Source organism: Fundulus heteroclitus, chromosome 6, assembly GCF_011125445.2.
Source record: "Fundulus heteroclitus isolate FHET01 chromosome 6, MU-UCD_Fhet_4.1, whole genome shotgun sequence".
In the NCBI taxonomy this organism is placed as follows: domain Eukaryota; kingdom Metazoa; phylum Chordata; class Actinopteri; order Cyprinodontiformes; family Fundulidae; genus Fundulus; species Fundulus heteroclitus.
The window spans coordinates 5,410,167-5,424,497 of NC_046366.1; the positions used below are offsets into that span (position 1 = coordinate 5,410,167).

General features: G+C 38.8%; 1 protein-coding gene across 2 annotated transcripts in view; it reads left to right on the forward strand.

Moving 5' to 3' along the window:
* LOC105925197 (neuromedin-U receptor 1) overlaps positions 1-14,331 on the forward strand; it is a 53,371-nt gene that overhangs the window by 29,963 nt on the left and 9,077 nt on the right. Inside the window, exon 1 of one of the 2 annotated variants that reach the window (XM_021315655.2) lies at positions 8,771-8,875. The exons of the other annotated variant lie outside the window; for it this stretch is intronic. The gene's annotated coding sequence lies outside the window, so the exon portion shown is untranslated. Of the gene's footprint in view, positions 1-8,770; positions 8,876-14,331 lie in introns of those variants that run through there. 2 annotated transcript variants of the gene reach the window in all.

A 14,331-nucleotide genomic window follows, 5' to 3' on the forward strand; every position in this document is an offset into this window, starting at 1 on the left:
TGTCATACAGTATTTTCCTGTTGTACAGACAGTTTTTCATGGAAACATATTCACTGAACTCACAGTGAGCTTATTTTACTTATAGGTTGTGGCTGTCAGGCTAAAATACTGTTCATCCTCTTTTTAACCCAGTTTATATTTAAGTGGATCACGCAAGTTACAGTAAACCTAACTTTGAGACAAGACGTCGAGGATACACAGGAGAATAAACTGAACTGTAAAATTAATACTGGTTTATTCTTCAAAAATATCTCTTTCAATTTCTGTTACATCAAGATACCCACTTTGTGACAATGTGTAAATTTACTTAAACATGACTTAAATTGTGTAGGGACTTAGCTAAGTAGTTACCGTACCAGCAATCCTATCAAAAGTGACACAAAGGTTGGGTTTTAGAAAATTCTGCATTTTTAGGTTCTGTGGTGACAATTCATCAGTGATTCAAAAAGGCTCCACATATAAGGAAACTGCCCCTCAGAGTACTACAACTGGAAGATAAAAGTTTTTTTTTAGATTGTCAAGAAGTTCAAAGTGAATGGTTGAGTTGTAGTCAAGATGGCTTCCAAACATCCAACACTGTCCAGCAAAGGACAAGATCATTTCTTCCTGAGGAGAGTTCTGTAGTATCATGTTGCCACCAGTGCAGAGCTTGCTAGATTGTCAGAAGCCCGGTGACTTAAAGGGCACTAAAGAACATTAAGTACAGACTGATACTCCAGAATTCATCAGTCATGATTTAACTGATAAATTTGAAAACCAACACACATCCAGAGAGAATTACAGACAAGATAAAGCAGGTCCAACTCTATAAATATTAACTTCTCAGAAAACTTGACATATTTGCTGATAAAATCCTTTGCAACTCACAAAGTATTAGAATTGTTCTTTAGTAAACAATAGAAACGTGTTTGGAACGATGAATGCAAAAAATCAATGCCAACATCGTAGCCATGCTATGTTCAATCTATCTATCTATCTATCTATCTATCTATCTATCTATCTATCTATCTATCTATCTCTCTCTCTCTCTCTCTCTCTCTCTCTCTCTCTCTCTCTCTCTATATATATATATATATATATATATATATATATATATATATATGTCTGTCTGTGTGTGTGTGTGTGTGTGTGTGTCCCTTTACTATAAAAAGAAGACACATACAACAATAGTTCCAATTTTTTTTATGACTAACATTTCAAGACAGTAAAACCTGGATTTATGTCCACGTTAGAGAATTACTGAACTTCTTGTGCCAAAAGCATCGTGTCCAATAAAAGATTACATTTTCTTTGTGAAGTTATTAATTATAACTTACTAGCAATTTTCTTTTTGGTACAGTAATTTGAGGTTTTTAGAAAAAAAAAATTATAATAATTTCAAGCAATCGATAGGGTCTGGTATTGATTGTTTTGGTTTGAGTCATGGTATAAATAACCACAACAGGAAGTCGTCTCCCTGGGGAGAGGAGGAACATGAGTCAAAAACACTGAAACCTTTATTTCCACCACTTTGCTTTTCTACTTCTCGCACTCCAAAGCCTTAAAAGCAACTCTCAAGAAAAATAAACTAAAACACAGAGTGTGTGGCCCACTCAGAAGCCACTGGAGAGCCGCTTCTCAGTTGTGACAGAGGACACATGGCAGCAAGCTCTCCATCCAGCGAGAGCGCCATGAAGTCGAGCTGCTGGGACTGCACAGCCTCACGAGGCGACTTGAAACAAAGAACTTCTCTGGCAGCCTTTTTTAATAAATGAGCTTATTGAGCAGTCTAAACACACACATGCAGGTGTATTTCTCCAACATCCAAGAGAGACAGTGCGCTCTTTGATGTTAAGAGCAGCTGCATTTGTTGCAGTAAAACTGTACATGTGTACTCTGCTATGAGAGCATATGAAGACCTTTCATCACTGGCTGACTGTAGCTAAATAAAGGTCAAGAGATTTTTTTATTCCAGGAGAAAATGAACATTGTGAGGTCATGGTTGTTTCCAAGGTAGCAGCTTTACAGCACCCACTGATATGGGATTTTAAAATGGAAGCTTGTAATTAAGTTCTTGTGAAACAGCAGAGATCAATCGTGCGTTGCAGAAGTATGCATACCTCTCCAGCACACTTCAAAACTTGTTGGACAGATAAAAGATGTGTCACAGGGAAGACCCTATTGGTTAGCAAAACAGAAGAGCCGAATCTCCAGTCGCATCTGCTCAGCTCTGCTGAAATCCATGCAGGCAGGGACTGAGTTTATTTTGATAGGACCATCCATCACATGCAAAGACAGACAAGCATCAAATATTTTTTATTATATGTGCACAAAGAAAAGGAGGCCTCAAATGCATGAAGTGTGGCTTGGCACACATAGCGTCAGAGTTGAGGAGTGGGACTTAAATGCAAACTTGTCAGGAAGAAATTATGCAATTGTCCATGAGGCAGACACCCTGTCTACTTTTAAGACTAATCTTAAAACTTTCCTTTTTAACAAAGCTTATAGTTAGAGTGGCTCATGTTACCCTGAGCTACCTCTATAGTTATGCTGCTATAGACTTAGGCTGCTGGAGGACAACAGGATCTATTTTCTCACTCTGCTGAGTTCTACTGTTCTCCAATTAGCATTGCTTGTCATCATTTCAGCTTTTAACTTTTTGTTCTCTGTCATTTATTTTTTTCATATTAGGTACACCTGGTCTGGTGTTCTGTCAGCTGTGACATCATCCAGAGAAGACAGATCACCCGCTATTACCATCTAATGTAGAACAGATTACTAGATCAATGTGTGCTTCTGTGCTTTTTGTCTCTCTTGTTGTGTCTCTGCTCTGTCTTCTGTAACCCCCAGTCGGTCGAGGCAGATGACCGTTCACACTGAGCCTGGTTCTGCTGGAGGTTTTCCTCCTTGTTAAAGGGGAGTTTTCCTCTCCACTGTTGCTTCATGCTTGCTCAGTATGAGGGATTGCTGCAAAGCCATGGACAATGCAGACTACTTATGTGTTTCCTTTCTTTCTTTCTTTCCTTTTTTTTTACTTACTTTCATTTTCATTTTCTCTAAAATCCTTGTGTAAAATTTAATTTCCTTTATTCAGTCAATATTTCCTTTCCTCCTTGTTTTCTTTCTTCCCCTGATTCAGATTGTTGTTTTTGAGCATGTCTACTGTTGAAATATCATCCACAAATTCATTATGAACTCTAGCATTTCATGTTTTAGAATCTATGTAAAGGACTGGGACTCTGAAAAGCTGATTCTGGCATTTTTACATGTTAGATGTAGGAAACCTGTGTCACTCAAATGAATATACAAACTCTCTTTCTTAATATGTTGAAAAATATCCCGCAGTCTAACAGCAGCCAATGATGTGCTGGATTAACAAGCGACAGCTGCATGCTAATGTTAACCTAAATGTCATCTCACCAAGCTGCTTTGTAGGAACACAGCTTCCAATCACCCAGCGCCACATTTGGCTTGTTTCATCATTTTTGTCACTTTTAACAAACTGCCACCTCTCACATTACTCTGGAACACAGAGGCCTGTGTGTTTACTGCACACACAGTAACCAAAGAAACACACTGAGACACAAAACTAACACTCTGCATGAATAGACGTCACAGGAGGAGAGAAATGTTACACATTTTACACGAGAGTAAGACACCTGTACCAAATTATACTTTCTTGTGCCCAAATGAAGATGTTGGACAGAACGTTGGTCAAGCCTGATCTCGACAAAAGCTTTTTTCTCTCAGTAAGACATCCACACAAGCCCAGTCAATACCTGGCTAAAAGGAGGCTCCAAGCAGCAAATCTCTGCAAGGGTTGTGTTGGAGTACTCAAAGCCCTACACTGGGAATGAAAGCTAAAATTAAAAAAGACACCACCACAGAGCGAAGGAACTTCATGACGAAGGCTGAAAAACAGCCATGTGACTCAGAGCAATGTTGAAGTAGGCTATGTGTACTTGGTCACATTCTTCTGTTTCTGTCCCAGCTTACCGAGCTGAGGAATCTGCTAAACAGATCCCAGCATCAGACATCAAATATTTTATATACTTATCCAAATACGCTTCTAACAATATTATTCAAATGGATTTAAATGAATAAGACAGGGAGAAGAGAACTACCTAACAGACACGTAAAAACTCAAACATGTACTCCCTAGAGCAGCGTTAGAGCTCACTTGATGACTCACATGCAGCTGATGAGGATTCACTTCCATCAGTCTCTTTTATTTAACTAGATGTACACTCTCCAATGATTATAATATAGAATGTTGAAAAATCTGTTGAAGATTTTTTTGTATCAAAAACAGTAATACAGTAACCATAATTATTTAAAGATGCACCAATAAGATAACCTGGCAAGCCAGATTGATAATGTGCAGCACTCTCCGCTCTGCACATTATAAATCTGGGACTGCTCCCATCGAATCGAGTCAGGGGAAGGACAGATGTTCAGCAGAAATTCCTGAGCTGATTGGGCGAAGCGACACCTGGTGCCCGCCTACCAAAGGTTGGTTTTAGCCAATCACAGTATCAAATGAAAATGTTGTAAGCAGTAGGCGCTATGAGAAACCACCACAAATTACGCTGGTCAAGGCAGTTCTTGCTGTTCTTCTTTTAAACACACAAATATCACGAGAATTCAGCTTGCAGGCAAGGTTACCCATAAGGCTATGTTTACACTGCAGGTCTTAATGCTCAATTCTGTTTTTTTGCTGAAATTGGATTTTGGATTGGATTAAAGGCGACCGCCATCATATCTCTGTCTGAACGTTTTAAGACCGCAAAGTGACCTACATGCGCAGACAACATAAGAAGACATCACACAGACCGCACTGTTTTCGGAAATAATGGTGAATGTAGTTGTTCCTAGAAGTGTTCAATAAAGTTTTGTTAAAAAAAAAAACATAGATACCGACCAGCATCTCTCGTTTGGGAGCCTGGAGAGTGACGTGAAAGACGGATAAAATGTGACATGACTGTTCAGACTGCGGACGCTTTGAAAAATATCCAATACGTATCTGAATCAGTACCACATATGGAAGTAGCACAAATTAGATTTTTTTTGGGGGGGTGAGGGTAATATGATCAGAATTGGGCTGTATTTCCCTGTATTGTGAACGTAGCATAAGACTTTTCCTGGCCAGTGCCATTTACCGGTTTTCTTTGAGGTCCGACCTGCCGATTGTGATTTATTATTTTTTTGTTTCTTTGTTTTGTTAACAGACTATGATGTATGACAGAGTAAAAGGGTCTTTGATAGATGCATAAGGAGTAAGGAATTGGAAGTAGAGATGCTACTCTTCTACAGCAGAAGCGGTCTGTTGAGGTACTTTAGGTATCTGATCATGGATAGTTCCTGGACTCATTCCGCAGGAAGTTTTCTCTGCTTCTTAGACACATTTTAAACAGGAATTTATATAAAAAAAAAACAAAAAAAACATTTTTTTAGAAGTAGGGAGTGTGGTATGATTAGAGACTGTTAGGATATGTTCCCTTCTCCTAGAGTTGCCTTAGGCGACAGTCTGTTGACTGACCTGCAAATAGCCAATTTATTCTTTATACCATACCATACCTAGAAGGCAGAGCGCTGATCATGTTCTGTCAGAAGAGACAGTGATCACAGTGTAGACATTTAGTACAGGCATAGAGGAAAGGGCACAACATAGTGGGTAGGAAATTACAGGATGGGTGCTGGGGTAGGAGATACTTTCTGAAGAGCTGGGTCTCCAAGAGTCCGTTGAAGACTGGAAAACCCCAGTTCTAGTAGAACTTGGTAGGTTCATTGCAGAACGACACATGGAGAGCGCCTGGAGTGTCTTTAGCATGGTCAAGGCACTGCTATCTGACCGTAATGACTGCTGACACAAGCCTTTGGGAGAGCCTTCAAGTAGATGGAAGTTGTTCTATAAAACACTTTGTAGGCTAACATCAGTGACTTGAATTTGATGTTGGCAGCTTAGGTTAGCCAGTTGATCTCAACAACAACAACAAAAGAAATGGAGAAGATGTGTGCTTTGTTGGGTGAATGGAAGACCAGACACGTTGCAGCATTCTGGACCATCTACAGAGGATTCCCACGTCACAAATGACAAGGTGGAAGAGCAGTTAGCAGGAAGTTGCAGTAGGGAACACTGGACTGCACCAGGATCTTTTGCACTTATAAGAACAACAAACCATGGTTCACTTCACATCTGAGGAAGCTGTGTAGGAACAAGGAAGAGGCTTTCAGGAGTGGGGATTGGACACTATATAAACAGGCCAGGAACAAACTCATAGAGGAGATAAAGGCAGCTAAGAGAAGCTACAGAGACGAACTTAAAAAACAGGTTCTTAGCTAACAGTCCAGCTATAGTCTGAAGTGTTTTTAGAAACATCACTTATATAATCCTGTCCCCCCAGCAGATATTCACAACTGCCAACCACATCTCTCTCTGAGAAGTTGTCAGACCCTGGCGTGTTCCTGGTCCCCTTGCACCAACCATCCTCCAATTCTCAGACCTCTCCTGGATTTAGGATCTCTGTGGAAGATGGTAACTGGTACTTTCAATGTCAAAAGACCAGGAAGGCTCCAGGGCCTGGCAATCTCTCCCCCTGATGCCTGAGAATTTGCACTAATCAACTGGCCCTTGTCTTGACTCAGATATTCAACAAGTTTCCAGAGCTGTGTGAGGGTCCCTCATGCTTTAAAATGCTCCATCATCCCAATCCTCAAGACACACACCATCAGCAGGTTAAAGGACGATGGTCTTGATACATCAATTCATGAAATTCTTTGAGCAACAGGTGTTAAAGTTTCTAAAGGAGATCACGGGCCCCATGCTGGACCCCCTGCAGTTTGCTTACTGGAAAGACGTTGACAGATGATGTAGTCAACCTGAGACTACACTTCATCCTGCAACACCTCAGCCCCCCAGGGGGTATGCCAGGATCCCTGGCGTACTCCCCTGGAGTTTGTGGACCCCCCTGAAGTTTGTTGACTTCAACTCGGCCTTTAACACCATCACCCCCAAACATCCTTCACCATAAGTTCACACAGCTCACAGTGCCAGGCTTTACCGTTTATTGGATCACCAGCTTTCTGAATGTCCGGCAGCAGGTGAGACCAGGGATCTTTCTGCACAAGAATCATCAGCATTGGCACCCCCTGATGTGTTTTTTTTCCTCCCCACTTCTCTCCTCTCTGTACACAAATGACTGCACCTCAGCAGACCCGTCTGTGACAATCCTGAAGTTTGCAGACAACACCACTATTATTGGTCTGATCCAGGATGGCGACAAGTGAAAATACAGACAGGTTATTGATCGGCTGGTACATCGACATGACCAGAACCACCTGGAGCTTAACCCGCTCAAAACAGTGGAGATGATGGTGGACTTTTGAAGAACACCACATACACTGCCTCCCTTCACCATCCTCAGCAACGCTGTGTCTGCTCTGGATCACTTCCAGTTCCTAGGAACCACCTTTTCTCTGGACCTGAGATGGTCCTCACACATACACATTTTACGGAAGAAAGCCGAGCAGATATTGTAGTTTCTGTGGCAGCTCAAGAAGTAAAACCTTCCCCAGAAGTTGCTCGTCATCTTCTACACTGCCATTATTAAGTCTTTTTAGGGACATTCATCACTGTGTAGTTTGGCTCATCAACAAAACAGGACAGGTCCAAACTGCAATCAACTGTTTGGTCTACAGAGAGGACCAACAGAGCTGACCTTCTCTAACGCCAGCACTTATGGGGGTCTAGGGTCAGGAAAATGGCAGCTAACATCTCTGCAAACTCCACACATCCTGCACTTTTTAGACCTATGCTTTCAGTTTAATGCAACAGAGAGCTATTTACAAATTCGAGCACATGGGTCTGCATGGATGGTAAAAGATGCTGTAATATTCTATAACCGAGATAGAGGTTGCATTTAAATATTGAATACAAGTTATCTGAGAATGGAGCCTTGAGAAACCTCGCGTAATGTTTATTCACTAAGATTTATGCTTCCAAAGTGTTGCAAAAGGAGAGTAGCAGCTGGTAAAGATTCATCATAACAACAACATGAATACTTAAACTAAACCTTATTACAGTCACCAGAAGGCTGTATTTACTATGGGGCCACTCTGGCAGAACTAAACACAAGACCCATTTGGATTACCAAGAAAAAAATTCAGAGTGCAAGAATCAAAGACTCCAAAGATTTCAACAGATACAAACAAGATTGCCACATATGCACACAGCCAACTGTCTCCTATTTGCTAAAGGGAGATATTTCAGATGAAAACAAATGATGCTTGGTCAGAGTTTGACATGAAATGACAGGAAATGGGTCTGTGCAGATTGCTTTGCCCCAGAAGACTGCAGCCTGAATGCTGAATAAGGGTGCATAAAAACAAAAATATACGCTGTGTACACACTCCACTATGCACGTTCAGGCAACAGATACAGGGTCAAAGCAATCTCGCCTTTCATTTTTACTGCAGCAAAATACGTGCTCCAATAGCAGCAAAAGTAATAGATTGGATCATGGTGGGTCACAGAGTGTCTCTGGGTTAACATATTAAGAGTGTGTGTGTGCCAGATGTATACAGGCAGGAAAAAAGAGAGAAGAAAAGAAGTTGGGTTGGAGAAATTGGAGTAAAGGCTGATAGTGAACAAAGCAAGTAAGATCTTCTGCTAAGGAAGTAAGAGAGAGAGAGAGAGAGAGAAGAGAGAGAAAGAGAAGAGAAAGAGGTGGGCTGAACATCAGCCATTAAATACGAGAAATCAAAGCAGCTGTGACACACTGAAGCGCCAGACCAGTCCAGATTTAAGGGTTCGAAACAATTAGTCTATAAGAGTTTATGAGGGAACCCGACGTGCTCTTTCTTTCAAAATTTTTGTAACAGGATCCACAATCCGCAGGTGAGCTTCTTCTATGTTTTTCCTCACATGAATCTTAATGACCGCTGCATGTTGAGTGGGTTTATACAAATCCACCGTGGGAATCCAAACAAACTCGAGAGTCTTTACTGTGTTGAACACTAGTTCTTTAAAAGACGGCATTCTGACAGCATTTTAAATAATAAACCCTTTTTAAAATTAAACTAAACGCATTTATTTTTCTAAAGGTGTGAATGTTACTGGTGGGACTAGACCTCTACAGCTGAAGTTATGTTGAACATGTGCAGTTTTCCATGAAATCGATCATCTGCTTGAAGTGCTTTTTAAATGGTATTGCTATAAATAAATACACATTGAAAGGGCTTGGTTAGCAACAGTTTGCTCTCAGTTTGTATTGACATTAGGAATAGTTGGAAGCACAATACAACAATATGAAGTTTTTACACTTAATAATAAAATATAGCTATTATCTATTCCAGTAATAGTTCAATAAACTAACTCCTTTTCACTTAATGGAGACAGTATAGTTACAAAACATAAGATGATTTAAAGGTATAATGCATTATTTAAAACTATTTTCCATGGAGATTGTGTTTTAAGGAACTCATAAATGGTTTTTAAATAAAATGATGAACAAGTTAAGGCTATCATCCTGCGATTCAGGTTTAATAGAAGCCCGCTGTGTGGCAATATCAGGATCACAGCATTGATTAGGTCACTGCAGAACATCAATTTATGGGATTTAACAGACAGATTTTAAACATAGTTGCCATAGCTAAGTAAATATACTGTATAACTGAAATGTTATGGGAAGGTTTTCTCTTCAGATGTTTTAGCAGCCGGTCTCAGTACAGATAAACGCCCTGTGGGGATGTCTGGTTCTGTTAGAAAAAACAGAGCTGATCAGCAAACAAAAGTCACAACAACAGATCCAGACTACGTCACAAATGACAACATTATTACCAGGAGCACAGCAAAGATTTTACTACCATACGCCGCTTTCAACTCCTGGCTCTGCTCTGCTCCTTTTTAGTTTTTATGTTTCTGTTCAGTGATCTGAGTCTGCTTTTTGCGTTTTTACAAGGAAATAAGCTGTTAGGAAATCAGTATTCTATATGTAAGCGATGTTCGTTTCTAATTGACTTCTTTACGCAGAATGAAAGGAAAATTCCATATTTCCAGTAAATGTTTGAATGAATGAATCAATTTATTTACTGTCATGTACAGTGAAACACTGGAATTAAATTAGGAGTTCCTGTCATCTAAGGTGCAATCATTAATGGCAAAAAAAAAAAAAAAAAAACATCGCAGGTATTGCAATATACAAAAATAAATCTAAAATGAGAACTAGGCATACAGAGTGGTTAGTTGATAATAATAGTCATGTCAAACTCAACTAAACTGCTGTTTCATTGAAGAACCAGGGGGAGATACTGAATAGGACAGGATCCAAAAAACCCGATAGCCTTATCCTGTGCCAGCTTAATCTTTTCCAATAATTCAAAGCAGAGAGGCAATCTTAATGTTTTACTAAAGCTTTGGGACGGTGGGGAATTACATCCAATTTACTTCAGCTGCTTCCCTCCTGTTCAGAAAACACATTTTTGTGTTGCTGAGATTAAGGCTACCTCGTGAAAATAACATGGAGTTTTAATTTTTTAACCTAAGAAGTTATTTATAGATTACTAGAGATTTATCTTTTATTTCATCTTCTTTCAGCACATCTTAATCCATTCTTCTTTAACGGCCAGCTTACCATGAAAATTCTTGGAAAGGATGAGCTAGGTTTGGAGGGGGAAATTCAAGTTTACGCTTGGTAATGTTCACTAGTTATAGCGTAACATGAGACAAGAGCTAAAAATGGTTGCTATAACCACACTGTGCAAAACTACAGAAATACATTTCCAGAAATACAAGATGTATTTCTTGTATACAAGAAATACATTTGCAGTGTTGGTCTTTTTATTCCCATAATTTGAACAATGACAGAAAAACTTTCAAAATGCAACTTTTTTTTTCGTTTTTCTTTTAAAGCTGGTATTTTTACATTCTCCAAACGACAATGGATAAGAATAAATGATTAATTGAACTAATTACAGGTTGGAATAATGTCACGCTCAATTTGCCGTGCTGCATTTACAGGTGAGGAAATCCGTGGCTACCAGGTTGGCCCTGTACTAGATCTGTCTTAGAATTCGGACCTCAGGGCTTAATGACAATACCAAAACATTTAGTTCTGTTTTATTCATCAAAGAAAAAGCGGGCTTCTTCACAAACAGATGTTTTAGAGCACTGTTGGCTTGGAGAAGAGGTCAGGACCGTGACTCCTGATCCAAATCTTGAGTCTGGGAACAACCTCAGAAGAATTCACATTTTGTGCTGGTGGGTCATAACATGATTTTAAATAGAGCTGTGAAATGCTAGAAGAAGAGAGGGTAGATTATTGAACACTGTTTTAAACACAAACAGGCTGTTGATTGGCTGTAATCACTTTCAGTTTAATTCAATTTTATTTATATAGCGCCAATTCATGATACATGTCATCTCAAGGCACTTTACAAAGTAAAATTCAATCAAATGGTGTTGGTTAAACATTTTCTGTCTAAGGAAACCCAGCAGATTGCATCAAGTCTTAACAAGCAGCATTCACTCCTCCTGAAAGAGCGTAGAGCCACAGGGAGAGTCGTCTGCATTGTCCATGGCTTTGCAGCAATCCCTCATACTGAGCATGCATGAGAGCAACTGCTTAAAGTTTAATCTGCTGTTCTTTAATAATCATACCAATATATGCCAAAAGTATATCAATATGTTCACATTTGAATGATGAAATGGACAACCACTAATGTTAAAATTTAGTCTTGATGTCACCCATCTTACTCAAAGTACAGAATTGGGTTCTCCATGCTACCTGTGTATTAATATTTATTACACATATAATCATTATTGACAGCTCAATGTTGTCAGGGAAATAGTTAGTTGTCTGAGCGGATGTAAGGAGAAGGACTGAGTTTGGATGACTTATGCAGGAGAAGATTATAACCATAGTTGCAGGACCCAGAGACACGAAAAACAAGACATTGTTTATAAAGAGCTACAGAACTACTTTAAAACTAGTTATAGCCCGGGACTAAACCAGGGTTCATTTAGGACAAAAATAGGTCAAAGCCAGTTCGTAAATCAGGACTCAGTCTGGGCAGAATTTTAACAAAACCAGTAATCAATTAGCGGTTAACAGGAAAAAAACATCACAAGTTTAACTTCAAAAGGAAGTACACAAACTATGAAGGGTGTTCATTTTGCCATCAATTTAAACCCTATTCTACAGATTGATAACCCTGATGCACTGACTACCTACGCTGCCTGATGGAGAACCAAACCAGCTGCTGCAAACTGCAAACTCCATTTAAATACTCAGATATTTGAGCTTCAAACTAAGCTTCAAATTAAGACAAATTAATAAACTGCCTATTGAGACATTCATTCATTTTCTGAACGGCTTTGTTCTTTTATTAGATTGTGGGAGGGCTGGAGCCTGTCACAGCATTTATCACGCAAATGGCAGGTACACCCTGGACAGGACACCAAAATGCAGGGATTAGTGAATTTTATATTGCCAGCAACCAAACAGATTTTTAAGTCAAGCTTCACAAAACAGGCCTCAGGTCCTGTCTTCACCATTTCTTACCAGGTTCTTGTTCCATCTCTGTGTCCTCCTCATTCTGTCCTGTTTCTCTCTCTCTCTCTCATCTGTCTCTCCCTGTTTGTGCTAAATTTATACATCGACCAGAGCAATTATTATTATCCAATGTTATATGACATATGACAATGTGAAATTTTCTCCACTTGTTCTCTCACCTGAGCTGTTCTCTTGTCTTTTGAAAAAGGACCTGATGTTCATGGTTGGCAAATAACTTTAAAAAAGTACATATATGTTTCTAAATTAAGCAAGACTGGAATTAATTATGATGGGTGTAACGTTAGACTACATTCCAATACCCCTAAAACCACCAAAGAAGATCATTTTACCCCCCTTTGCTGCGACAGTGTCAGTGATGTAAAGATGCAGTAAAGTTTTTAAAAAACAATCTATTTTTTGAAACATTTATATGTACAAACTAACAAAAACTAACAAAACCATCAGAATCCATTTTAGGGAAAGTTGTAATGTAAGAGAAAACGTGGTTTTACTTTAACAGAGATACAAGCATTTGAAAATCAAAGGTATGCGGTTTCAGTGTTAACCTCACTACACTTGTATCATAAACCAATGCTAATCTAGTCAATTTCGTAATTAAACTAAGTGGCACCATATTATCACATTCTATGACTAGACACATTCATTTATGGTGTTGAAATACACATCGGTGCTCTACATGCTCCCTGCATGTTGATAGCAGGGACCAGAGTTAGCAAGAGTTATGGAAAAAGTAATAAACCAGGTGGGGACACGAGTGGTCATCGTTCATGGCAGGCTTGTTTGTACTTAGTGCGTGACGTGATCACTCTCTACCAGAAAAATGTTCGATTTGATAGTCTGATCTCTTTAGGGCTGTCATAAATGATTATTTTATGAATTGGTTATTCTTATCGATTACTCTGATGATTAATCGAGTAATCAATAAAAATTGGCACATTCTGCAGACTTTTTCACTTAATTGCTTAAGATTATTTTATGAGTAATAGAAATAAAGGAAAAATGCTAATTAGCAAATAATTAAATCATCTTTTGAAAAACAAGGATAAATCTGCAGCAAAATCTGCAGCAAAATATTAAAATCTCTGCCCTTTCTGGTTGACTTGATATCAATATAGTGCAGTTACCTCTGTAGTGAAAAGTCACAAACAGGAAATGCATAAAGTTTCACTTGCATATTGCATTCTCGATTTTTTGTTTTAGGATTAGAAAGCATAATTCTATTCATATAAAACAGAACCCTTCTAGTGTACTTCAGGGCTAGGTTAAACTATTTTAGTTTTTTTAAGTCTGCATATAGATAATAAAAATAATTAAATATTCATCAAAAAGGTAACCAGCTAATTTAAATTCAGGCATAATAAACACTGCCTTTTTTCCAAACCATTCTTACCTATTTTATTAGAACTGAAATATCTTTACTGTCCCACTCAGGTTTGAAAGTGACAAGAACAGGTAGGCCTAGACACCAGACTTACACACACGGTAAATTAGTATGAAAAAGCTACATTTAAAGTTAAGAGAAAGAAAAATCTGTGCAATTATTAATAGATAATAAGGCATATTCAGATAAAAAAAATAAGTGTTTGAGTTAAAATTGAACAAAAAACTTTAGCTGATTTACAGAATGATGTAATATTTTAGTCAAACTTTTTTGCTGCACAAATTAACAACTGCAAAGACATCCGCTGAACAGAACCAGACTCCCCTCTAAATTGATGGCTTTGTTATGTCTCTGCATGTTTGTAGTGGAACCAGCTCTCAAAGTTGTTTTCATTCTGCA